This window comes from Rhinolophus sinicus, chromosome 4 (assembly GCF_057876585.1).
Source record: "Rhinolophus sinicus isolate RSI-liver-muscle chromosome 4, RSI-T2T, whole genome shotgun sequence".
Lineage (NCBI taxonomy): Eukaryota > Metazoa > Chordata > Mammalia > Chiroptera > Rhinolophidae > Rhinolophus > Rhinolophus sinicus.
In genome coordinates this window covers 91,403,555-91,430,563 of record NC_142504.1, presented here as the reverse complement: position 1 = coordinate 91,430,563, position 27,009 = coordinate 91,403,555, and the positions used below count along the sequence as shown (strand labels likewise).

At 36.7% G+C, this 27,009-nt stretch overlaps 1 long non-coding RNA gene across 4 annotated transcripts in view; it reads right to left on the bottom strand.

Annotated features, from left to right (window-relative positions):
• Positions 1–7,804: 7,804 nt before the first annotated feature.
• Positions 7,805–27,009, bottom strand: part of LOC141573148 (uncharacterized) — an 89,930-nt gene continuing 70,725 nt past the window's right edge. For 2 of the 4 annotated variants that reach the window (XR_016021164.1, XR_012498760.2), the window contains 4 exons: positions 26,346–26,478; positions 23,174–23,285; positions 22,581–22,708; positions 15,907–17,414 (listed from right to left, as the gene is read on the bottom strand). This is a non-coding gene — a long non-coding RNA (uncharacterized LOC141573148). Of the gene's footprint in view, positions 7,940–15,906; positions 17,415–22,580; positions 22,709–23,173; positions 23,286–26,345; positions 26,479–27,009 lie in introns of those variants that run through there. The other 2 variants (XR_016021166.1, XR_016021165.1) reach the window with 2 other exon arrangements.

The following is a 27,009-nucleotide window of genomic DNA, read 5'->3' as shown; positions in this document are numbered from 1 at the left end:
AATATCGATATGTAATCATATCAGTTAGATTGCAAACTGCTTATTCCATTTCATTATAAATCCATTTTTGTATGGATACTTAAATCTACATTTTAGATTATATCCAGAAGCCTTGAATGTATTTTGCTGAATACTATGGCTGATTATATCATCTACCCTCTTTTTAAGATAAAAAAAATAGCAATATTTTATGATTATTCAGTGTTTTTACCTATTTTATTTCTAACCTAAACATTTTCAAAGATTCAAAACTGTCTCAATCCTTTTCAGTTGGTATGAGTTTTTTTTTTTAACTTTGAGGCATGCTACAAGTGATAATAATAATAGTTAAATCCTCAACATTTTAAATCATTGCAAACTTAATTTTTACTCACTTGCAATTCTGATGTGATTTCTTGAGTAGGGAAGAAATGGGTACAGTTAATATTATTTTCCATGTAAAAACCAACGTCTTTTTACTTAAGTCTTAGCCTGTGGAAGTGTGGAACCCACATGAAAGTTATATATCAAATCCTGGCAAAAGCCTGAGAATTGTAGATCTACTTTATTAAGTGCAAGTAGCATTTAGCCCCTCCTCAAAAATGTCAGATTTCTCTCTCTCTCTCTCTCTCTCTCTCTCTCTCTCTCTCTCTCTCTCTCTCTCTTTCTCTCTCTCCTTTTACAGTGTCTCTTTGTCATGACTTGGTTTATATCCCATCCCATGTACTGACATCCCCAATTTTACTGAAATCCCTCAAAAGTGAGGAACTATTTTTACCTATCTTTAATTTTGCGGTGACACTTAGCACAGTGCACTGGAAAATCAGGGACTCTGTTTCCATGTGTTCAATCACCCTCTTTTAACCAGTATTAAAGGTAATAGAGGTGCCTTAATTACATTTTTTGGGATCACACTTTGTCACGCAGGGTGTCATGCAAGGCCTCTGCTCCTGCTCCCCACATAAGAACGCAGGACATGGTGAGGCCAAAAAGGAACTCCCACGGAGCCATAGGTAGGGGAGTCATTCTCGCTGGCGGCTGGGTTGGAGAAACAGGAAGCAGGAGCCACACTGTTCACAACCCTCACTGCACCGCTTGCAGGCTCAGCCACCACCTTCTTTCTAGCCCCCATTTTTCTGCTAGCGTAGCCACAGCAGTTATATTAGTGGCCAATGGCTCACTAGTTACAGCTGACGGCCAACTAGCCACAGCTGAGGGCCATCCACAGTTGATGGCCATTTACTACCCGAGTGAGCACCTTTCCACATGAGGGCAAGAGCCTGGAAACTGCATTCCTTGCTCTGTCCCCACACACTTTTAGAATTTGGATTTTCTGGCAACCTTCTAAGTTTTCTTATTGCTTATTGCCATTTCTGGTTCCCAGGTTCTCTTACATAGAGCTTTAAGGCTTTCTTCATTATCTCAATCAGGAGTATCTGTGGCTGGGGATGTCGAGAGATTGTCCTTGATCACTAGTTTATTTGGGCTGAAGGAAGAATCAAAATACTTAATACCTGGACAGATGGCCTGAGCATCACTGGAGTGTGAAACCAGCAATGTTTTGTTGGTGGTGAGCACATGCTTATCCACTTTGAATAAACAAACCCAGTGGTATAGGTTTGTTTATCAATAGGGGGTAAGGATAGAGGTGGGGGACAAGTTTGTTTTCTTGACATCTTCCATCTGGGTCTTGGGAAAAAACAAAACAAAACTGCTAACTCAATATTAGAATATTTCTCTTAAAAAAATATGCTTTTCACGGCCCTAAACCCTTTGCATAGAACAGAGACCAGAGCTTGGGGTATTGGCTCTGAGTTAATGAGAGTCCCTTAAGGACTTTTGCCTATATCTCAGTATAGCTAGAGCCTCCAAAATCCCTCATTATGAAATAATGGACATATGTTTGATTGTCATTGCCATCTAAAGGGATTGGATTATGTTAGTCAAAACTTGTTGGCAGAAGCCCAGATCTCACCTACTATTCTCTTAGTTTCCAATGTCTTCAAAACCCCTCACATTTCCCTTTTGGGAGGATGCCATTTTCCAAGTCTCATCAAGAGGAATTATTCACCAATACTTCATCATAAAAACATTTTCTGAACTTCTAATCCTGAAAATTCAAGTTCAAACACTCATACACACACACTACACACATAAACCCATGGAGTCTATTTTTCATTCTTTCTTGTTACTTTTTGTTGAGTCACTCTCCAGTGTTTAAAAAGTTGCACTGACATTTGCTCACTCTTTACAACTTAGAGGTAGAAAGATAAACAGTTCAGATGCAGTCTGTTCCCCTCATATTGGGTCTGGAGTCACATCAGCAAGAGAATTCCAAGTAAGGGTTGAGCTTCAATGAATTGGGGCTATGCTTAGGGAATTTTCTGTTGCTAGAGATTATGGACATGTGTGAGCAAAGAGTCAGGGTCACTCAGCAAAAGTTATGAGGAATAGGAGGAGCCAGTGGCCATAAGCTATGTGAGCAGATGGGCTTCAAAGAAACAAGAGGGTTTTAAGTTTCAGAACGAACAAGAGGCCAGTAATCAAGGTATTATTCTGTGATAATAAAAGTGAGGTAAAGGGATCAGAGCTGGGAAGCGGGGGCTCATTTACTTGCTATGAAGTTAAAAACAAGAACCCATTCTCATAGGGCTCAAATTACTGGGAGTTTCTTAGTTCGTGCAAAGTGCATAAGCTTTAAGGATAATCTAGTCACTTCTTCTACTGCTCCCAGTCCACATTTCAGGCAGAAAAATGCAGTTGGGTTCAGTAAACTAAGAATACAGGAAAAATTCCTCAATGGATAAAGACTATCTAAAAAAGAAATTTATAGCTAATGTTATACTAAATGGTGAGTAACTCAAAGCTTTTCAACTAAGATCAGAAACAAGGTAGGGATGTTTCCTCTCCCTACTCCTTTGCATGTAAGAAGTACTAGTGAATGCAATAAGTCAAGAAAAGGAAATAAGAAGTATGCAGATTGGGACCAAAGAAATAAAACTGTCTTTGTTCACAGATGGCATGACCATCCACGTAGAAAATCTGAAAGAATTAACAAAAACCTCTTGAAACTAATAAGCAATTATAGCAAGGTTACAGGATACAAGGTTCATATACACAGTTTCACCTCCTTATATGCCAGCAATGAACAAATGAAAAGTGAAATTTAAAATATAATATAATTGATATTAGCATCCCCCCAAAATGAAGTGTTAATGTATAAATCTAACAAAATATGGACAAGATCTATGTAAGAAAAACTATAAAACTCTGATTAACGAAATGTAAAGAATCAAATAAACAGAGAGATATTTTATATTCATTAATAGGAAGACTCAATATCATTAAGATGGCAGTTATTTCCAACTTGATCAATATATTCAATGCAATCACAATCAAAATCCCAGCAAGTTGTTTCATGGATATTGACAAACTGATTATAAAGTTTATATGAAGAGGCAAATGACCCACAATAGGCAATGCATTATTGAAAGAGAAGAATAAGCTTAGAGGACTGACACTACCTGATTCCAAGGCTTACTATAAAGCTACAGTAATCAAGACAATGTGTATTGGTGGAAGGCTAGACAAATAAATAAATGTAACAGAATAGAGTGCCCTGAAACAGACCCACATAACTATAGTCAACTGATATTTGACAAAAGAATGTAGTCTGGCAGAGCACATCCTTCTGTTCTCACCATTTTATTTTATATAGAATCTGCTCAGCAGCTGTTTGTAATGTTTTCCTATATTACAGAGAGAAGCCAGGAATCTAGTTATGACCATAATGTTGTAACTTCTAAATACATGTGGGTAAAAATAGACAAGAAAAAAAAATCAGAATTAACAGGAAAAATGAAAAAAGAAAAAAAAAAAAAGCAATGACATATATATTATTTGACATTTCATCCTGCATATTAAAACTTTGATAATTTATTTTTTATTTTGGCATTTGCTCATTCTTTAAAAAAAATCCCCAAATTCTTTTTCTTTTCTTTTCTTTTCTTCTCTCTCTCTCTCTCTCTCTCTCTCTCTCTCTCTCTCTCTCTCTCTCTCTCTCTGTCTCTATTGATTAAGTTGCATTAGCTTTCACATCTCTAAACTGGGACAAATGGTCGCAAGAGTCTGTCAGGTTGGAGCATCTTGAAACGAAGGATTTTTTTTTGGTGTATGGTTGATTGGTTGATTTATGGTTGCTTTTGTCTGTGTGGGGGGGATGGCACATTTATTTAGTTTACATGGTCACTGAGGCTACAGCCCTATTAATGCTGTTATAATAGGGAAGCATTACTGTCAGTAGCAACACACTGTATGTTTCTTAAACAGCATCCAAGCCTCATGCGTTGCATTTGCATTTTTTTTTTAATTCTTATAAACCAATCAGGAAGCAGTTAAAGGCCAATTTTAAATGTCAATGTAAAACAAATTTCGCTGAAAATGCAGTTGAAATGCAACTGCTATGAGTACTAAGAAAAAGATAGATCATATTTTCCAGAATAGATCATATTTTAGGCCGCTAAACAAATCTTAATAAGTTTAAGAAAATTAAAATCATACCAAGCATCTTTTCCATCCACAATAGTATGAAACTAGAAGTTAATTACAAGAATAAAACTGGATAATTGCCAACAAATTGGATTACCTAGAAGAAATAGCTAAGCTCCTAGAAACATACAACCAATAAAGTCTGAATTATGAAGAAATAGAAAATCTGAACAGACCAATTATTAGTAAGGAGATTGAATTAGTAATAAAAAAAAATATATCCTAAGAAGAAAAGCTCAGGACCAGATGGCTTCACAGGTGAATTCTACCAAACATTTAAATAATTAATACCAATCCTTCTCAAACTCTTATAAAAAAAGGGAATGGAATATTTCCAAACTCATTTTAGAGTTTCTTATATGATAGCCAAAAAAATACACTATAAGAAAAGAAAATTACACTCCAATATATGTTAAAATGTTCAGTAAATGGAAAAGCACTGCACAAATATGAGTTAATATTTTTTTATTGTTATTACTACACTTGGACATCCTCATAAATATAGCCCATATTTTCTCAGTAGTGAGTGTTCAATGAGGATTATTTGCTATAATGGACTATCAAATTATAATTTCCTAAGTGTTTTTTTAGATGTAGTTACCACGTATTGAGCATGAGTTACCCCTAGATTAAAAAAAATAATAGTTATCTCAAATTTCCTGGATGTATTTTTATATTTTTCATATTTGTTGACTATATATATATATATATATATATATATATATATATATATATATATATATATTAGTGACTTGGATCTCAATAATACTAATTTTATAACTATATGTCAGGGACTCAGCTATTACTCTGTGTGCTTCCTCTCCTTTAAAACTCATAATTAATTCTATAGACTGTATATAATTACTCTCATTTCATAGATAAGGAAAATGAGGCTTAAAGGGGTTATTGTAAATGCCCTGTATCAAAGAGTTCATAACTAACTAGCAGACCTAGGGTTTGAGTCCAAAACAACGTAATTTCAGAGATAGCTGTTGTGCTTTACCAGTGTTTTAACTAGACAGTGTAGATTGCTCAATATTCATTTTTGAATGAAATGAATGAATGAATGAATGAATGTTTTCTCAATTTAGATCTCATAACCTTATACGCTCATAATATTTCAGGGAAATATGGAAAATGTTATAGGAAAAAATATCTGGATTTCTATTCTGCAGAATGTGTATACAGGGATATTGATCTTAAACACTCCACCACTTTTTCAAATTCAACAGGTACCAGTAGTAACTATCTTTCAATATACATTTGCTCCTTTTACCTGTGTGCCCTGATTTAGTAAAAGGTGTCACTATCCACCCAGTCGCCTGCGTTAAATACCTAAAGTCTTCCTTCTGCCTCATCCCTTATTTATAATCCACTTCTACATCATGTAAATTCTTCTGTGAGGAATTTCAAACCTGGTCATAGTCCACCTTGGCTCCAACCATCACTGTCTCTCAGCTGGGTTACCGTAATAGATTCCTAAGTGGTCTTACCCACTCACATCCATTCTCCATGTTGAAGTTAGAGTGTCCCTTCTAAATGCGGATTTGATTCTACCATATTCCTGCTTTGAATGTTAAAAGTTTTCCTATTGCTCTGAAGACAGAGATCAAACTTTTTGGCATCGCCTATATTGATCTTCCTCAATTTTCCTTCTACAGTTCACTTCATTGGACTCACCACTTGCCTCCTCACACTTTCCATCATAGAAAGAATTAGTTGCCCTTTCACAAATGGGCAGTGTCCTCACAGCTTTAGCCCCTGTTCCTCTGCCTAGACTGTCTTTTCCTACACCTGGGCTAACTAATTCCTCAATGGAAGGACTGGGCTAAATAGTAATCTTCCCAGAAGTTTTACCAGTTAAAGCACACTTAACTCTCCTCATAACCTCCTGAATCTTTCTCTATTTGATACTATTCTACTGTAGTAATTGCTTACTTACCTCTGTTTCCACTAAGTTAATCAGCTTGAGAACATGGGTCAGGTCGTTTTTATTTTTATATCATCAGAGTTTAGTATGCCTGGCATCATTTTGATATTCAATAAATTGTTTCAAATAACATAGTCAGTAACTGAATGGATGAACAGAAAGGAAAGAAGGAAGGAAAGAAGGAAGGAAGGAAGGAAGGAAGGAAGGAAGGAAGGAAGGAAGGAAGGAAGGAAGGAAAGAAGGAAAAAGAGAGAGAAAAAATAAGAAATAAAGGAAGGAAATTTATGTCTTCTTGCCCAAGAAGAATATAAAAACTTAATACAGTTGGTTTTGAGGTTATGGGGATGGGATCAGAAGCACATGCTTCTGTAAGATGCAACTGTATCTTTAGAGAAAATAAATTATAGTATGTTTCTTGTATAGTAAACTGTAAACCTATCACTTCCTGCTGTAAATCTGACCCTCCATGGAATAAGTCTGTCCTGTAATCTCAGTGTTTTTCATAAACTAACGTTCTATTCTTTAAAAGAGTAAAATGCTTTAATTTGCAGTTCCAAAATATCAATTTTCAAAAAGAAAAAAAAAAAGGATTACTGAAATTTATAGATTTGGCCATGGTAAAATGGCATTTATGTTTTTCAGAGTTAAAATAAAATAAAATATATAACTTGTTGGGTTTTGCTTTCATGACAAATAGGCACTGACAAATACATACCACATTACCATCCTTGATTGCTCTGATGGAACTCATTTTCATCTTGTGTTCCTCTAATTACATGAAAATTGCATACTTTTTATGCATGACACATTTTGCACAGCTTTAGCAAAAGGTTGTGAAGAGAGGGGAAAAAAAAACAAAACATTTATCAGTTTTTTCCCCTTTCACAGCAGCCATTGATCATCTTCTCAGCAATCAATCTTGCTTTATGGGCCCACTTTTCTCCACTATTGTTGTAACCAAGTGGCAGCAGAAAGGCACTGTACACACAAAAAAATATGGTGGAGGATTTTAGGTGTTTTTCTCTACTCTTAATAGATAAGATTTAGGATGCCCTTGCTTTCCAACGATGGTTCTGAGTTGTTTTCTTTGCTCCCCACTCCCCTTTCTGCCTGGATTTGAAGCTTTTTACCTTAGGAAGAATCGTAGGACTCCTAAGTGTCCTGCCCCAGCCTTATTTTTCATTCAAACTACATTACACTTATAGAGGATATTTAACATTTTAAAGCACTTTCTTATAATTTTTTTCCATTTAGCTTCATAATTAAATGAGATATATTCAGAGAAGATCATTTTAATTCACATTTTAAAGATGAGGAAATTGAATGATTATATGACTTGTGACTTGCCTAAATTGATGTGATTTATTTGTTTTGAATCTTGCCGTTGACTCAGAAGTCCTGGCTTCCAGTCCCAGCTTTTCCCACAAGGTTTGACTTCTCTTTACTGAAAACCTGGGACAATAATTTTTCTGCTACCTATCCCTAAAATGCAAAGAAAGAGTACATCAATAGCAAATAGCAGAGCAAATTACAGGCAATCAATTGGGTGTTTTCTTTTCCCATTCTTTATTTCTATTCTTTCTGAGAAAGAAGGCATTGGCATTCACAGGAAGCTCTGCATCATTGTATTTAACTCGAAAGGGATTGTGGAAGGCACATCTCATTCCTTGAAAATAATGACAAATTATGCAATTTTTGTTTTACCCAACTAGATTGAAAATGCCTGGGGAATAGCCAAGCTGCCAGGCAAAGGGAGGCATTTGATGTTTGGGGCTTTGGTGCTGAGGGAGCAGCATTGCTTTTTAAACAGGTGCAGGCTCCTAAAGCTTTGCTCGCCTCCCTTTTTTGGACAGGCACAGCACCTGACCAACTTCGGGAGAACAAAGCCTCCATCTGGACCGAAGGGAAAGAGAGCTGGTCGCCCGTGGAGCAGCAGAGAACAAGCCTCTGCTTCTCTTTGAAGCACTGGCGTTCTTCTTAATCACCTGGCAAAGACTTCATTTAAAGAGGGACTCTTAGAGACGCGGGGGCGGCGCGGGGGGGTATCTCAAGTATATTTGACTTTCATATCAAATCTACTTACCTTTCATCCGGTTTATTAAAATCGGCGATGTGTTCATTGTGAACCACGCTTGTATAGGAATATGAAATAATTGCCTTTAGGGTCTCCCTCACTGTTCCGTTGGGTCCGGGATGCATCTGCAGTGCTGTCTTTGCCATGGAGTAGTTATTTCCAGGGATAAATACAGTGGTGTCAGGCACACTGGGTTACAGTTGTCGCCGCGTGAACACGAGGGGACTTTAGGTTTTTAGATTACCTAATTACACCACAGAACATGCATTTTGCGACGGCTGAAAAATACAACCCTAAGAAGACTGCATTTTTTCACCATTGGATACGCCATGCATGGGTGAATTTCATGTACTTACTCTTATGAAACAGATATCCTAAAGGCATTCTCTTACTTCTTTAGATAGTTGCCTGAACTCTGTGAAAGCTATAAAGCTGTACTCTTGGAGGGATAGTGAGCTCCGTACTGTGAGTGTGGACTCTGTGAGTGATTCCATACCTGCACCTCACCCAGCTTCCACCTTGGAGTGCTATTTATAAAAAGGGAGAGGGGGAGGTAAGGGACTTCTCCATTTTATGCTTTGTGTTGGGTCCTGGATACAACCACATGCTGGGAATGTAAGAATAATAGAGTAGTTCTCGCCACAAAGCAATTTGTAATCTATATGAGTAAAATAAAATCATTGGCGAACACAACTGCAAAAGTAGAATTAAGCATCAATAACGATCAATATGAAATTAGTCATACAATTTTAGTCAATGAAATAGGGAACAGAGTTCATGGACTTGCAGTTTGAGATAAAGATTAAAAATTGTACAGCAATATAAAGAGAGGAATGTGGATGGTGTGTTCTTAGTGTTGGGGAATGAAAAGAGTAGTGGGAAGTCTCATCGTGCCATAATGGGAGTTTTAAAATGATCTCCAAATAAATGAAGAGATCGTTAGACAGTTACCAGATTGGACATTATAGATGGAAGTAAGCTTTTGATTGTGAGTAGAGTGTGTGTGTGTGTGTGTGTGTGTGTGTGTGCGCACATTTTCACTAAACTCCTTGCTTTCTTCTCACCTTCCTCAGCTGGTTTTCATGAAGTGCTATACCCAAATACAGCCCATTGGTCCATGAGTCCTAATCCAAAATATTCCTCTCTTTCTCTGCACTGGCATCCTTTCCCTTTGGGACCTGTTTCCAGCTGATCAACAAAATGATTTTACACCAAGTTGTGTGTGTGTGTGTGTATCTGCAACAGTGCATAAAACATCTCCCAAGAGTATTTATATTTGCAAAGGGCATTCCTAATGCAAAAAACAAAAACAAAAAAACAAACAAACAAAAACAAACAGTAGAATGTTCCTTCAGGGAGTGGACAACTAAGGAGAACTTTTGGGGAACAGGAGGACATCCCAGTGTCCCTCAGTTCTCCCCACATGAGTTGCTGCTTAATCATGGAAATGCACCTGAGGACAGAAAAGGACTTGTTTTTCAGGCCCACAGACATTCTCGGGACTATGATCAATGGTGCTTGTCACACTGGGGGTCAGAAATGGAAAGATGGGTGGGGAGGTGGTGCTCACAAAACCCCATCTAAGAAATTATTTATTATTCTAGTTTGTAGTTTATGCGTATAGCATCTGTAATAAATAAACATGCTCCAGAAGAAAGCACAACTTAACAAGGAGTAGATGAGATTGAATGTGACGATTCCAGCCCTGTACAAGAGGCACTGGCCCATTAAATGAATGTGCACAGCTACTTCTTAATGCTCTCCCGACGTAATCAATTTCTGAAAATACCAAATAATTTTAAAACAGCCCTATCTGACCTCGCTCGTCAGTGATGCTGGACCAGCCGTTGATGATTTGCCTACCTAGTTTTTAATCAATCAGATTTGACATTTTTGGTTTATTTTTTGTTTCTTTCCCTTGCCTACACCTGCACCTTTTCTCTTCCCTTAGCAATATTAAATGGTATCTGCCCTTCATCAAGGTTAGGGCCCCAAAATGTAGTTTAATATTTATAGGTTTGGACTTTTTTTTTTTTTTTTTTTGAAATAGCAGCAGAGGAATCTAAATGCCATTGCAAGAGGCTAGCACATTTTGATGCTGTACTATGATTTGATTTCTATTCAGATAGAAAGACCCAGGATGCCCAGAGTCTGAACACACATGGAACTTGAGAAGGAAAAACTGTCAGTCTGAAATATCTTCTATCAGATTTTTGAATGGAGTATGATTCAGGAAAAAGGGTTAAAAAAATCTGATTTGAGCCTCCTTTCTCTTTTGACTGATTAAATTTTCCAGGTCATTCTAAAACAAGTAATTTTTCCAGTTTCCAAGCTCATGGGAGATAATATTTGGAAAGAGTTTTATAGATTCTAATTTTTAAATATAGATTACATAACATAGGCTTCCTATTTGTTTGTTTGTGTCTTTCTTTTTGGTCTCTAATCAGTCTTACTGTTTCTCTCCTATCTTTTTCCTCCTTATCCTCTTATTTCCCCTTCTCTTCTTGCTTTCCCTTGTCATTGTCCTTATTTTAGATGTAATTACATGTATTTTCTATAGATTGACTAGATGTGCCCCCCCCCCAACCCAGATTCATGTTGAAACCTAACTGCCAATATGACACTATTTAGTGGTAGGACCTTTGAAAGTGATTAGGTCATAAGAGTAGAGCCCACTTGAATAGGGTTAGTGCCCTTATCAGTGGCTCCGGAGAATTCCCTTACCTTCTTCTGCCATGTGAGGACACAGAAAGAAGATGGGCATCTAGGAATTAGGAAGCAGGCCCTCACTAGACACTGAATCTGCTGCCACTTTGACCTTAGACTTGATCTTGGAGCAGCCTCCAGAACTGTCAGAAATATACTTCTGTTGTTTACAAGCCACCCAGGCTATGGTATTTTGTTATAACAGCCTGAACAGACTAAGAATCATAATGTATCTTAGTAAGTGTGGAATACTGGGGGTGTGAGAAAGGCAGTTAACATGGAGGGTTATGGGCATTCATGATTTCATATCAGGGAGGAGGAAGAGGCAAGATTAGTAAGATCACTTTAGTAATGTTATTAAGATAAGGAGTGGTGCTCTATTAAAAAAATAAAATGATTTAGATAAAGGAAGAAATTGTTTTGACAGGTGAGAAGATGGCAATTCAGGAAAAAAAAAATTGGATTCTTGCAAAGCAAGTTGATAGTTAATGAAAAATTGTGACAATATGGGATATGCCTATGGAGTAAATGGTTGTCAAACACTAGATCACACAAAGGCTCTGTGTTCTAAAATTGCTAGGGAAAAAGGGGGCCAAGATCTTTGCCTATTCGATATAGACAATCTTAACAAGTATCAGAGGTCATAGTTAATGTATTACCAGCAGAGGTGGCCTGGTGGACTTTCTGGTTGGGATACAGCTAAAATGACTGCTGGAATAAGGCAATGACATTAATATGAATTATGTTAAATGATACATGTACTAGGAAAACTGTAAATGGCAAAAATAAAAATGAGCTTCAAATAAAGTGTTGGCCGAAGAAGCAGCTGAAACCGGTGATGAGCTGTAGCAGGGATCAGCAAACCACAGCCTGTGGGCTAAATCCAGCTGGCTAAGTATTTTTGTATGGTTCTTGAGCTAATTGTTTCATCAGTTTTAAATGGTTGAAAAACAATCAAAAGTAGAATACTGTTTCATGACACCTTAAAATTATATGGAATTCAAATTTCAGTGTCCATAAATAAAGTTTTATTGGATCACAGCCATGCTCAGTTTGGAGGAGGCTCTGTCTATAGTTGCTTTCATGCTATAATGGAAGAGTTTAGGTTTTGCAACAGAAACTAGATGGCTGCAAAGCCTAAAATAGTTTCTATCTGTTTCTTTACAGAAAAAATTTTCAACTTCTCCTTTTTACATTGTAATTTTGGGAATACTGGATCTTTATCTATATGCTTAATTAATGAAACATATTTATTGAATGTTTACTATTCCCAGTGATACTTCCTATAATGAGTGAAATTGCGTTGTAAATGTCTCTTCCTTTGGGATTTATTCGATAAACCAAAATTAGCATGGCATTTTATCATAAATCCAGTACTAGGAATGAGATGAAGAGGTAACCATTAAGACTCTATGAGAATTTTCCAGATTCAAAGAAAGGGAAGGGCATGCTAAGTATAGAGCACACCGTGAGTTTTGGATGAGAGGTGTCAGCAAACATGGTACATTCCAGGAATGGGGACACATTTGAAATGGCTCAAACATGGCCTATGTGCAAATAGGAAGTGGCCCAACCAAGGTTAAAAGAAAAAGTCAATTTAGCCAGATTACGAAGAACCTTCATGTGATGAATTCATGTGATGTCAAGAATTTGGATTTTGCTCATGGGCAGGGAAGATGATGATGATGATGATGATGATGATGATGATGATGATGATTTATTTATTTATTTTTATCTCAGATTGTGAAGGAGAGTGAGTCTGATGTATATTTCAGGGAAAGAACCAATGAACTTATCTATAATCAGATGTGAGTAATGAGAAGATAGATACAGGGTGGTTCCTGGATGGGGTGTCTACATGTATGATGGTCTTCCTAAGATGGTAAATGGAGGTGGGGAGCAAGAGGGTGGGGAGAATGAGGTCTTTCATAGCAGGTTTGAGAGACCCATGTAAGATTCAAGGGCACAGATTTCAGCACAGGGAAGAGGTGCTTCTGAGTGGATAAGAAGGGATGAGAATCATTAGTGTACAGTGGGAGCTGAAGCCATGGGGTGAATGAGACTCCCAAGGGAGGGCAGATCAAATGTAAAACAAGAGAATCAGGGAGTGTGATTAGAACAGTAATACTATTAAAGAGTTCTCGAAGGGATAAAATATCAAATCTCCCTTAAGCTCCTTAAGACTTAAGACCTTATGGAACTGACATCCAGGCTATACTTCCGAGTATATGCAAAAAATGATGATGATGATAATAATAATAATAATAATAATAATAATAATAAAAAGGAAAGGTGTGTGTAAACGGGTACATTCATGTCACCAAAGATAACTCGGGACACAATCTTGGTTTTGGTGAAAGTCTTTCCTGTGCTCCTAATTCCTAATTATGAGTTCAGATTCCTAAAGCTAAAAAATAAAAATAAAATCCTTACGCAAAGCAGGCTGACATCAACTTGCCCACTGCTCCTGGGACAACAACCTGTCCTCCAACCCCAATCAGTTACATTGTCATTTCTTGATTCCTCCCCCAGTTTCAGAGCCTGATCATATTTTGTTTTCCACCATCTCCCTTTATTTCTTCCTTTGCCAGTTGCTAAGCACTCCCTTGTTGCTAAGTGGGATATGAGCACTTAATTTACTCCATTCTTTTTTCTTGTACCAGATTTTAGAAATTGCAGATCCTGTTTAATCAATGTGTAAATGCAATGCTTTTGATGTATTTTTCCTAAGAGCAATATTTTGATCATTCTTAATGATACTTAATGAAGTCACCGCATGATTTCTGATTGTACCTAATTGAAGCTTGTGACTTGCATTTCAATATTATCATCTTACAGCTTTAGGTCTATGAGAAGAAATTTTTCCAGGGCCCAAAAATATTAGAAAACATAAAGAACTGATGTTTTATTTTAAATCAAAAATTATTCTTGAATAGATGTATGTTCGTGTGAATGTATATACATGAAATTAAGTGAAAATGGAAAGAAATTTCCCAAAATGAGTTTTATATGTTGATGATAAAGGGAGCAATCTTTTTGCTAAAGAGGAAATTTAACCGTTAGCTTAAAGTCATACAAAGGAATCTATAGTGCTTTTATTAATACTTTTTCATATAAACCCCATGCTGAACTACATATGGAATCCCACATGCAAGCAAATTCTGGCCCTTGAAAAAGATAATAAATTGACTATTTCGTTTTCTTGAAGCCCCTTTAGAGACCTAATCTCAATGATTTAATGCCTGGAAGCCATGATACCAAAATTTTAACTGGCCCCATACTTAGTGTCATTTTTAAAAAATGTTGCATTTCTTATATCAAAGTATGTCCATCATGTGCCCTTTTCCCCCAGGGTTTTTTCCTTTGCTACAGGACAGTGGGTGGTAATGGCTTAATCAGAAACAATAACCCCTGCTAATATGTTAACTAGCTAATGTATGAACCCTCCTAGGATAACACATTAGCCTTGACCCAGATTTAAAAATAAAAAATAATAAAAGAACTATAGCTCTACTAGAAGCCCGTAAGGAATAATACTATTACAGCAACTTAACCCCATAGCAGGCCAGTTGGTGAGCTACTTAAGGGCAGCTTTTAACATTTCTGATATCATACTGCCATCTCCGTGAGGAGTCAATGGTGGAAATAGATAGCAATTTTGGTGCTGACAGACATCAATTCCACTAGTTACTTCTAGTACCTCTCTCAGGGATTTCCATGAACAATCATAAAGCACATCCAAAGTATAGATTGCATGTATTATCTTTGTAAGATTCAAGAAGGCACCAGAGTCAAAAGGGGTAGTACTTCTGTCACCAACATCACTTGCTCTTCATGCTTTTCCTAGATATGAGGGATTACAAAGACATTTCTAATGAATATTTATTTTTCTAGCCACCAGAGGAGATTGTTGACAGTTCTTCCTATTTTATAAATAAGGAAGTAAAGGCCCAGGTAAGTTCCAAGTTTAGTAAATATGAAAGCTGAGACTGAAATCCAAGACTTTTAGTTGCAAGCCTGGGTTACTGTCTGTTCTAGGGATTTACCACCTGGCTCCTAGGTGAGTTTTGGGGAAGCCAGGTATAGCCAGGATACACATGGAATCATAGCAGCAGGATATACTTGACTTATGGAGCACTGAACCCCACCCTCGCCTCCTCCAGCCATTGTCCTCCAAACTGCACCTAGAAAGACATTAATACTATGGAGGCAAAAGAAGTCCACACAACAGCAGTAAGCAGGTTTTCCAATAGAGACATTGTTATAAGAGGTGGTTAAACACTCTAGTGTGACTAGAGGTAGTAGTATTACAGTATGACTATTATCAGCCTGATCACTGCTTGGACGTGCATTTGTGGGTTAGGTTAGGATTGCACTGAAAAATGCATTCTAACCCCTGAACTCTCACTTATGGACATTAGATAAACAGCCAGTTCATGGCTTAAGGAATACCTGCATAAGATATTATCCTTATCATCCGGGTACTTAGAGTATAAATATGGAGACAATGGACAAAAGTCAGTTATGAACCAAAACAAGGTCTCTAAATAACAGTTATTGTAAGAACTCAGAAAAGGAAAGGAACATTTACCACATTTTTTAAAAAAACAATTTTAGTAAATTATTTACATTAATTATTATTTTTTTAATCTTCTCAATAAGGCTAGGAGACAGGCACTATTGATATTCTCATTTTATAAATGAGGAAACTGAGACTTAGAAGGTAAGCAAGTACCCCGAGTCACACTGGGAGTATGTGTCCAAGGCAAGATTTGAATCCAGGCATTAACCTTCTACACTGACTGTGCATTCATCCTCCCTAGCCTTGGCCCCCATTCACTCAGATTAAGAGCTGAAATCTAACTGGGAGGAAATAAAGAGGAATATTTGTTAAAAATTCTTACAATATACTTTGGGGGAGTGACGGTTTAAGTTACAGTAGCATTAGGTCTTCTCAGATTTCTGGAGCATGCACAGTTTCTTCACTGGTCATTACTGACTTAGAAGTAATTCTCCAAGGTAGTCTATTGGTTAATATCTTTCTCAGCTCTGTGGATAGTGATTCTCAGCCTCAATGTGCATCACCTGGGTCATTTGTGAAAAGCAAGTTCTGATTCAGTCAGTCTGGGTTGGAACCTGAGAGTCTGCATTTCTCACAGACTTTCAGGTGATGCTGGCATTGCTACTCCACAGAACACTCTTCAGTAATCAAGGATGTAGAAGATAACATCTTTCTAACAGGCAGATGACAAAAAGCTGGTAGAAGAATGAATGCTTGAACCATTTCAATTATGAAAACCTTGCATGGCTTAGCCAAAATTTTAAAACACCTTAAATATCTGCAATAAATTGCCCAAACTGGAAAGATAGCATTTAATTGAGAAATGTACATAATGGGGTGTTTAGTGAATTGGTTAAAAACAAAGCAAAACGATGCATACGTGAAAAAAACTGATTTATTAATGAACTTACTCAGTGTTTCTAAGCCTATGAATGGTCTAGCTGGGACTTAAACCCATTTAGATCCAACTCCAGGGTTAATTATCATACTGACTGTGCAAACTGCCTCTGAAAGGGTACAGATTAGGGCATGCACACAAGCTATGTCATAGGACATGGAAGGTTATTCAACCAGGGCTAACAGCATGTGAGATGAGAAATGAGGCATGATACCAAGAAAAAAAATAAGTTAAATATAAAATAAAACAATTTTCCTATTGAGCCTTTCACTCATACTTGTCAGATTACATCAGGAGTCACAGTTTAGGTAAGATATTCATAATACGAAATACGTTCAGATGAGGGGTAAAGTCATTTTAAGGATTCTGGAAGTATGTTCTAAGAGCTGCTAAAAAAAACAGTGATATTCAGAGTGGAGGAGAACGTACTTACAGAGGGATGTAAGAACAAACTTACTGATAATGTAGTTTGGTGGGAGACAGGGAAGAAGGAAGTGGAATTGTTCTGTGCACCTCTGGAGAACATCATGAGGACGAAAGCATGAAAGGGGCACCAAAGCAATTTTTCAGCTGAATATGAAATATCGGCATTGGAAGTACTCAAACAGAAGCCTGCCAAAATCGCCCAATACGCATGCAGTTGTGATCCGAGTCCTCTGTGAAGTAGATGACCTGCAAACATCCACTCCTAAGTCTTGGGTCAGGTCTCTTCACAATGCTGTAATCAAGAAGCAGGTTAGCATTCAGAAGAGGTTTTTAAAAATAATTCCACTATTTAGTTACACGTCTTCAAGGGTGTTAAAGGAGATCTAATTTATGGCCCACCGAAAAACTAAAAATCACTTCCTCCTCTCTCCAATTCTTTTATACTCCATAGCTATTAGCAATATCCCCCAGGCCCTTACACAGAGGTATTTCTGTTCCACACCAGGACATGTTTTCCTTCTCTCCTTCTCCGTCTTTCCAACAGGAAAGAATTCTTTGCTTTTAGAAGAAGGAAGAAGGGGTAAAGAAAAGTTTCCTTTAGCTGGATTGGAGGCAGAAGCAGGCATCAGTCCTGACTCTTCACACAAGTCCAGAGTTGGAAGAAATTGGAAAGCCTTTGTTCTGGTTTGCTCTGATTGAAATCCTGCTTGGACCCCAGTGTGTATGGTTAGATGGATGAATGGTGTTGCAGGAAAGATTAGGAGGAGGGGCGTGTGAGAGAGCTGGCTTGTTTCCTCTCAGATTTATGGGACGGTAACACAATTATCACTAACAAAAATATAATCCCCCTTCCCTTCAACTCTACCACCTTACGCACTGTCTGGAGAAAAAAAATAAAAAAAAGACAAAATAGCAAAATCCTGTTAACTGCCAAATCACCTTCCTTTCCTTCAGAATCTAACTCACTTCCTTGAAGAAATTGATTATCATTTGATGACCATAGGATATCTCCCTGGTTATAAAACAGAATCTGCTGCGATTGTGACAGTTGAAAAAACAACAACAAACAAACAGTCAATCAATATTTCGGTCAATTTGCTGAGCACCAACTATGTGCTCAGTCATTTAATTGGTCTTCTGAGAAGATACATGAGAGAGAAGAGACCTGGTTTTCTGAGGGCTGTGCTTTAAGTTCAATACTAGCTTAGTGGACTTAAATTCTAATTCTAAGCCTCTGAAAGTGTGACTGTTCCTGTGTGTGTTGAGTGTGATTGAGTTTGTGTACGTGAGTATGTCAGTGTATGTGGAATGGTGTTAATGAAACAAAGGCAGAATCACACTATAAAATTTGTTTTATTAGCAACTTGGTGCAAGACACCAGTTTCAGGATTTGAAGTAGAGGCACTTGTTCTGGGAATCTGTTTGTTTCTTTAGCAAAAAGCTTCCACTGTTTTGTGATCAGTATAATAATGTCTAATAAACTGTTGCAAATTTTTACATCATATACAACTATTTGGCAATGTACCAATGTACACATCTCAGTGGAAGTTGGGGCAGTATGTTTTGTAATGGCTCTACTGATAACAGCAAAAGCACTATCACCAAAGCATCATATAGACCATGACAGATATACCTACGGTATACATAATGCTTATTGGGTATTGCACACTGTAAGGCAAATGACTCATAAAATTCCAGATGTCTTTTTTGTCCTTTCCTCTTTCTCTTTTTCTCCACTGCGTTTGCTTACAGTGTCACTGTGCTGTGTAAATAACTATACTGGGGTGCATGATGGATGAAAGAGCAGATGGATAGATATCCCTGTCATTTTTGTTGATAGTTCTAGAGACAATTCCCTTGAACAATGAAAAGTAGAAGTTTAGATGGTCCAATGAACAAAAATTGTGTGCCAAATTTAAAAGAAAAATGAAGACAATAGAAAACATAACATTCCTGGGAACTAATTTGTTAGGTTCTGTGAGACAGCTTATGATATAATGGAAGATATTGGGTTGGGAGCTAGAACACCTGAGTTTTTGTCTTGAATGGCTACCAACTACTGATGTGACCTTGGGCAAGTTGCTTAACTTTTCTGAATTTCAAAATGCAGGATGGAGTTTGTGTTAATCTCTAAATCCACACCTGGTTTTCACATTCTTTGTTTTTGTTTGTTGGTTCTATCAGGAAGTCATTCACCAAGGACTTATTTATTTATTTATTTATTTATTTATTTTTAAGTAGCATCTTTTATGGTGTAGAGACTATAAAAAGATAGAGGGCATTGTTCTTACTTCACTTGAAATCAGATTCATTAGGTAAAATATGAATCACAAATTATATAAGCAAAGGCTTATGCATAAGTCCAGATAGTATCATGAGCAAGCATTGGGGTACTAGAGAGTAACAAGCATAGTTGAAATCTTTGTGGAAAAGAGGTTGGTGAGAATAATTCAGATATTCCAAGTTCATGACCTCCTCTAATCTAGACTACAGAAGGAGACTGGGAGAGGTGAGGGGGCCATAGATTCATCAAGTTCCCTGCCCCTGTGCTTAATACCCAACGTCTCAGTGGAGTCACACTTCTCCACAAAATAATCCTCTCTCTTTCTCCCTTTCCACACTACATACCTTGCTCATCGGAACACCTACCCTGATATATTTTGCCATAGAGATTAGGAATAATATCCTGTAGCCTTATATTTTAAGACTTTTTAAGAGATGTTTTTGGTTTACATCAACTTGAGAAGAAGGTACAGATATTTCACATGTGTCGCTTGGCTCCGCACATGTATAGCCTCCCACATTTTCAACATCACTCACCAGAATGGTATATTTTTAAATAAGGAGGAGTCTGCCTTGACACATCATAATCAGCTAAAGGCCATATTACTTTAAGTTTCATTCTTAGTGTTGTGCATTCTATGAGTTGGGCAAATGTACAATACCATATATCCATCACTATAATATCACACAGAATACTCTCACTGACATAAAAATCCTCTGTGCTCTAACTGTTCATTTTTGCACCTTGATTCCCCCACCAGCAACCACTGATCTTTTTATTATCTCTAGAATTTTGCCTTTTTCCAGAATGTCATAGAGTTGGAATCCTACAGTATGTAGCCTTTTCATATTGGATTCTTTCACTGCATATGGATTTAGTGTTCCTCCATGTCTTTTCATGGCTTGGTCGCTCATTTCTCTTTAGTTCTGAATAATATTCCATTGTCTGGATGTATCATAATTTACTTATTCATTCACCTGCTGAAGGACATCATGGTTGTCTAACCTTATATTAAAGTGTGAAAGTTTAGACATTAGCCAAGGATAGAGGATGCAACTTGGGAGCAATGAATCACTGAAACTGTAGAAACCACACAATGGAATCAACAGGCTATCTTTTTTATTTATTTTTATTTTTTTTTAATTTTCATCCATTTTATTAGGAAATAACTTTCTTGATTCCCATGTATGGGTGTAAAATTAAATCCTGTTCAGTGTTTTAGTTCCCTTCCAATTTGAATTGTTTAGAAGCAGAGGCTTTTTACTTAGTGGTACCTGATCATGTGGTAGAGTTCCAGAAAGCTGGTCCTATTGAACCAGACAACTGTGAGTCCTTCCACATAGCCCTAGAAGATATATTATGATTCCATTTTGGTCAGAATCTGCTGGAAGTTGTCTCTCGGGACTTGTTAGAATTTTAGGCAACTGTGGAAGTTGCAGCAGTTTGTTAATAAAGCTGTATTGATCCTAACAGCTTTACATACCTCTTTTCTCCTCCTGACTAGGAAGATTACCTAAATTCTCTCTTTTCTAGCATCTTGTTTCTGGTTGGATCAACAAGGTGGAAATGAAAAGCCCTGCACAGGTCACACAGTGAAATTTCTAATATAAATGAGAATCTTTTCCTTTGCTAGAAAATCCTGTAGGTAGAAGAAAGACGTGAGGAACAAAGTTTCTGGCATTAGCTCAACTTTAACTCTTTGCTCCTATGCTTACTAGAAGTATGACCTGGGGAGATTATTTATTTTTTCTATATCTCGATTATTTAATAGTAATAATAAATAAAACTATCTTATAGAATATTTATGAGGATTCTAAAAGACTATTTATTAAATAATTTATCACAGTGCCAGAAATACCATAACTTTGCCATCAACGTTTGTGGTAGTGATGGTTGTAATCTTTCCAGAGACTAGAGAATGGTGACTCCAAAGCTGAACTTTCTGTGTATATAGCGAAAGACACTAAGAAATACATTTCTGGTGACTACTGCTCATCCATCTTTGTTTTTGTAAGTTCCATGGCATAATGACCCTCTTGGGACTGATAAGTGGCTTAAGAGAGGACAAGGAAAGGGAAAAATGAGAAAGTTGGCAAACCATTGCAAAGGGCCTGAGAATCCATATGTAAAATAAGAAAAAGGGTATAGGCTAAACAAAGAAATTATACATATCAATTTTTAAATATATATCTTTGTGATTAATAATATTTTCTACATGTGTTACATATTTTTTCAGCAGAGTAAAACATATAATTAAAATAGACATTTATTTGGCTAATTACAGAATTACCTTATGCATGCTGTAAATCAAGAGATAAAAAAAACAAACACCTATTGTGTTTCCCTGAAAATAAGACTGGGTCTTATATTAATTTTTTGCTCCATTGGGGATTATTTTCAGGGAATGTCTTATTTTTTTCATATATAACAATCTACATTTATTCAATTACAGTCATGTCATCTTCTGGAACATTGTCATAACATACTAAATGCATCCGTCTGGCTGAGATCTTAACTGGGGCTTATTTTTGTCATAGGTCTTATTTTCGGGGAAACATAGTAGTACAATATGAAGGCTCAGGAAAATCTGGGACAATGAAAAAGAGTGCCTGAAATGGATCTTCTGGAAAATTCTACCAAAGACAAATGTTCAAGGAACTTTTGTGAAGATCCTTCATTGGACTCTTCTCCATGTCATTTAAAAGGGTTCTGCTGGGGACAAAAATATATGATTAGAACTGAGGTAAGTGCTAAAGGTATAAAATTTGCTCCATAACGATCCCAGCTATTATTAACCCAACATCTAAGCTGCCTGTTTGTTACCTGTGTTTGCCAGATAAGAAAACTACAGGAAGCTGTTGTTTTGACTTCACATTTTTTTTTTTTTGTTTTGTTTTGTTTTTTTTTGCTTGTTCTGCTGATGTATAGCATTAGAAAATAAAGGGGACTATCTTAGTCATTCATCTTCTTTCTTGCATGGCCTGTACGTAGATGGAAATTTGAAAGAGATGGCTAGAGTAAGAGAAATAGCACACGATGTTATGATGTTTGGAATAGACTTAAATTTTTATGGCAAAATTTGGCTGATGGAGATCCTGAGGTAAAAGACTACAGTTGACTCCAATAAAGAGACTATCAAATAGTAAATGGTTTTCTCATATGTGTTGTACTGACCTGAATCAAGTGTTGAGCTTTCTGCTCCTGGAGCTATTCAAGCTGAGATGTGCTGAGGATGTTGGTACAAAGCAAATTCCATTCCAGGAGAGTCTGGGTTGGTAGCATTTCAGTGATATGGTTTTACTCTTTAAGTTGGAGAAAAGGATTAGAAAGGGGTCTTGAGGAAACAAGTTTTCATTTCACCTTGAACTGACACTTGTGAGAGATTTTTATGATTATCATTATTCACAGACAAATGGAAGTATAGAGCTGGGGTAAAACCTCATAATATTTAGCCCAAAATAGAGCCCTGTTCTTGAGAAAAAAAATCTGATCTATTGACGACTCTTTGGTCTGACTTATTTAGATCAGCGAAATGTCTCAAGTTTATCAAGTGACAGTTTGAGATCCCCCTTGGGGGAATGTATGCTTTTGTAAACCCTTTTGTGAAAGACTATGGGCACTGAGCACTGTGAGAGATGAGACTGGAGGTCTCACAAATGTCCTCCATTCCATGTTGAATCTACCTGCCCTATTTCTACTTCTTCTAACTCTTTGAAGCCTTGTTGTTTCTTACTGACCCTTGAGATATTAGAAAAGGTCATACCCACCTAGAAATTATGGTACATTATACTTCCATGGGTCTTCATTCTCCAGAACAATGAACACAGGTAGTACAGCTCTTTGGGGGCATTTTTGTTGTTAAAAATATTGGTGTCACTACTGGAATTTAGTGGTTGGAAATGAAAAAAAAAAAAAAAAAAAGAAAGACACATTTATTGCTATCTGTGGAAAATCACATGCAAAAAACATATCCCAGTTCTCACACAAATTTTTAATGCCTCACCAGTTTTTCATATGAATAAATCTAGACTCTACACCTGTTTTATACATAACCAGTCAGCTTTAATATTCATTCACTTTTCCCTAAAAGCAGCTATCCAGTCAATTAAAGGAAGGCCATTTTTTATTTTGTTCAGAACTTTATCAAAAGTGTTTTGTCATTTCAGAAAATCATTTCATTGATGACAATAGCACTCCTGGTATTTGAATATCAATACCACATGCTGCGTTCGCATAATTTGTTGTTGACTCATTCATGAAGGTTCTATGTATTAGTGAAAGCCGCCACCTACTTTATTATGGTTCCTAGTATAGTTATACCTGTGCATTTAAATATTGAAATACATATTATCTTATTATATGTTATGTGCAATTTATTTATCTTAAAATTAAAGTTTGCATATTATATTATTATTTTTTAATTCTGCATGCTGTAAGTTGCTTACGAATTTCATTTAAGGGTACTACACTGGGTGCTAGAAAATATTGGTTTTAAACAGAAGGCATGTGTGGCTCTTAGCATTGAGAACAACTAGTCTAAAGAATTTCCTGTTCCAGATACTAGGTTTTTCCAGCCTTCCAGGTATTTAACTACTAAGCCTGAGATTATAGATCTATGATAATGGGACTTACAATTCTTATCACTAGGAAATAAATTTGCGGAAACCTACATATATATACCTTGCTAATGTGATCCCTTTAATGTGTTTATCTACTCCTTGAGAAATTATATGGTGTAATCAAGTTCAAGTACATTCCATAGTATACCATCACAACAAGAAAAACCGGTATACTCATTGGTTGTTGGGTCATGTCATGCCTGAGGCCCAACTATTTAAAATGTCAGCTTTAAATGGATCAAGTTTATTTTTGCCGAATAGAAAAGAGCAACTCTGAAGTGGGGAAAATGGATCAGAACCAGAGTTGAAGCACCAAATAAACCACTTGTTCCATAATTTGAGCAAGGATGAGCATAGGGTTAGTTAACGAAATAAGAAGGAAGAGACAGAGGAGGGAAGAAAAGGAAAGAACGTCTTCTACATTGAAATTGAAATTGTGTAAAAGCCTTTGATTTCATCAGCACAGAAAACTAGAGACAGGCAGTAGGTATATGTATTGTCTCTTCTTCCAAGGTGTTCCCTATGTAGTTAGGAGAGAACATTTCCTCTTAGCGTCCTTCTTTGATGGTGACCTTTAAGGTAACTTTTTTTTTTTTTTTTACAAAGCTTCTTAAATCAATTTTTTCTCTTAGTTCTTAAGCCTCTGTCTGTGTCTCTCTCTTTCTTTCTTTCTCTGTATATATACACACATGACAAATACACAAATACTTTTAATTTTAAGTGAGGCTAAATCTCTTCCTCTGGGTTAATTTTAGGGCACCTTGTATCTGCCTTATGTACTCTGTATCTCTTCTAATTATTCTCATTCATGTCATGAAACCTTATTCAAACTGAATCTATGTTGATTAATGCATTTATCCAATATATCAACTTAACAATTAGTAGACACTTATTGAGTATGTATTAGGCACAAAATATTCTGACAGATTCTATAGTGCTCCAAAATATATAACACCGTATTTCTTAAATTCAATATATTTAATTTAGATAGAGCAGAACGCATATAAGAGCAGTATATCAATGTTCTTGGTTATCAGGAACTTTTACAGACCCTTCTGTAGCTACTCACAATTGTGAGGTAAGTATTATTATCATCATCATCTTCTTCTACTTTACAGGTTAATATAATGAAGCTCAGAAAGGTTGAGATTCTTAAAGATAATGGACCAACAGCTCAATCCCTTGTCTGTTGATACCAAATTTTAAGTTAATTCTACTGTTCATGCTGCTTCCTAGGAAATAATAAACAACAGCAACAAAAATCGTACCAACAGGCAGTATATAATTAAGCTCCAGCTGAGGGACTGTCAATAAGGACTTGAGAAGCTCAGAAAAGAGAGAGACACCACTATAGGTGTGAAGGGTCAGCGAAAACCTCTTAAACCCAAAGGAAATCAAATAAAGCATCAGTTTCAGATATACAGGGCAGGGAACTTTTCAAAAGTAAGGAAGAGAGTGTAATAAAAGTATTGAGGCAGAAATACGTGACACTTACTTAAAACAGAAAAGAATACCTAATGTCAGCTGAGCTCTTACTCTGTTCAGATAGCACTTCAAAAGTCCTCTGGAAGTGATCACTTTTCTACAGATAAGGAATTTAAGGAAAAGTAACTCATTCAGTGTCTCACAGTAGAGCAAGTGTGAATTCAGGACACCTGGTCCCAGAGCCTGTGCAGTTGTCAACTGCAGCCGTGCTTCACACTCCTTTTCCAAAAGTTGGTGAAGTGAATATGTATACAGATGCTTCTCGATTTATGATGGAGCTAAGACTTATAAACCCACCTTCAGTTGAAAATATTGTAAGTTGGAAATGCATTTAATTCACTTAACCTACCGAACATCGTAGCTTAGTCTAGCCCATCTTCAACGTGCTCTGAACACTTACATTAGCCTACAGATGGGCAAAATCAACCTAACACAAAGCCTATGTTATAATAAAGGTTGAATATGTCCTGTGATTTATTATGTGCATTGCTTTAGCACCATTGTAAAATTAAAAACAAAAAAATTGTAAGTGAAATCATCGTGAGTCAGGGACCATCTATACATGTGAAAAAGAAATCTAGAATACAGCCTCACTTTACATGTTCTTCCTCTTGCCTTCTGAATTTATTTGTGACTTTTAGCTATCTGTACTTACATTGTTTTAGATGTCGGTGAGTGATTGGTTCACTTTTTAAATCATTCACCCAGCATATTCACATGTCATAGTGCATTTATTTCTTACTAGAATTCTATGATACAAATAACTCAGATAATAATTCCATTTTGATAGAAAGATAGAATAAAATGACATATCCAGGGGTCATGTAATACCAACTTTGTTTTCTGCTTTTTACTGCCTCTCACACAGTGCAAGCTGAATCACAATCTGCTGGGAGATGTCACCATCTCTGGTTCCTCCCACTCTCTCTTCGCTCTCAATAGCTTGGTCCTCTCAAAATGCTGCATATCTGAAAAAAGAGAGGAATTCATTCACTTAAATTGTAATTCTGAGCATGACAGAATTGGAAAAGACAAGGGGAAAGGGAACTTTAGTTTCTAGAATGAGGGCCCCTTTGCCAACAGCTGTTGGATCTGAGTGATTCAATATCCTTGAAGACTACGCCACTGCACTCCATGACAATCATTGCACTGGGCAGGGGACAGCCCCCGCAGAAACTTGCAGGAAAAAAAATAAAAGTCTACTACCAATGAACAAAATAAACTGCATGCCTAAGCTTTTGACTTGTTGTAGACTCAGTGGTTATGTCACCCACAGAATTTCATGTTTCAATTATAAACAGAGAGCGAAGTAGGTTGGGGGGCGGGGAGTATGAAACCTTAGGAAATAACAAGCAATAATAGACTTTTACCCTATCATCAGGTCGATTTTGAAGAACTTTATCACTTCCACAATCTGTCAGTGTTGTTTTTCTTTCCTTTCTTTTCTTGCAACAATTAGAGGAAAGCAGTTTAGAAGGGTGGCCAGGCCCAGCTGAATT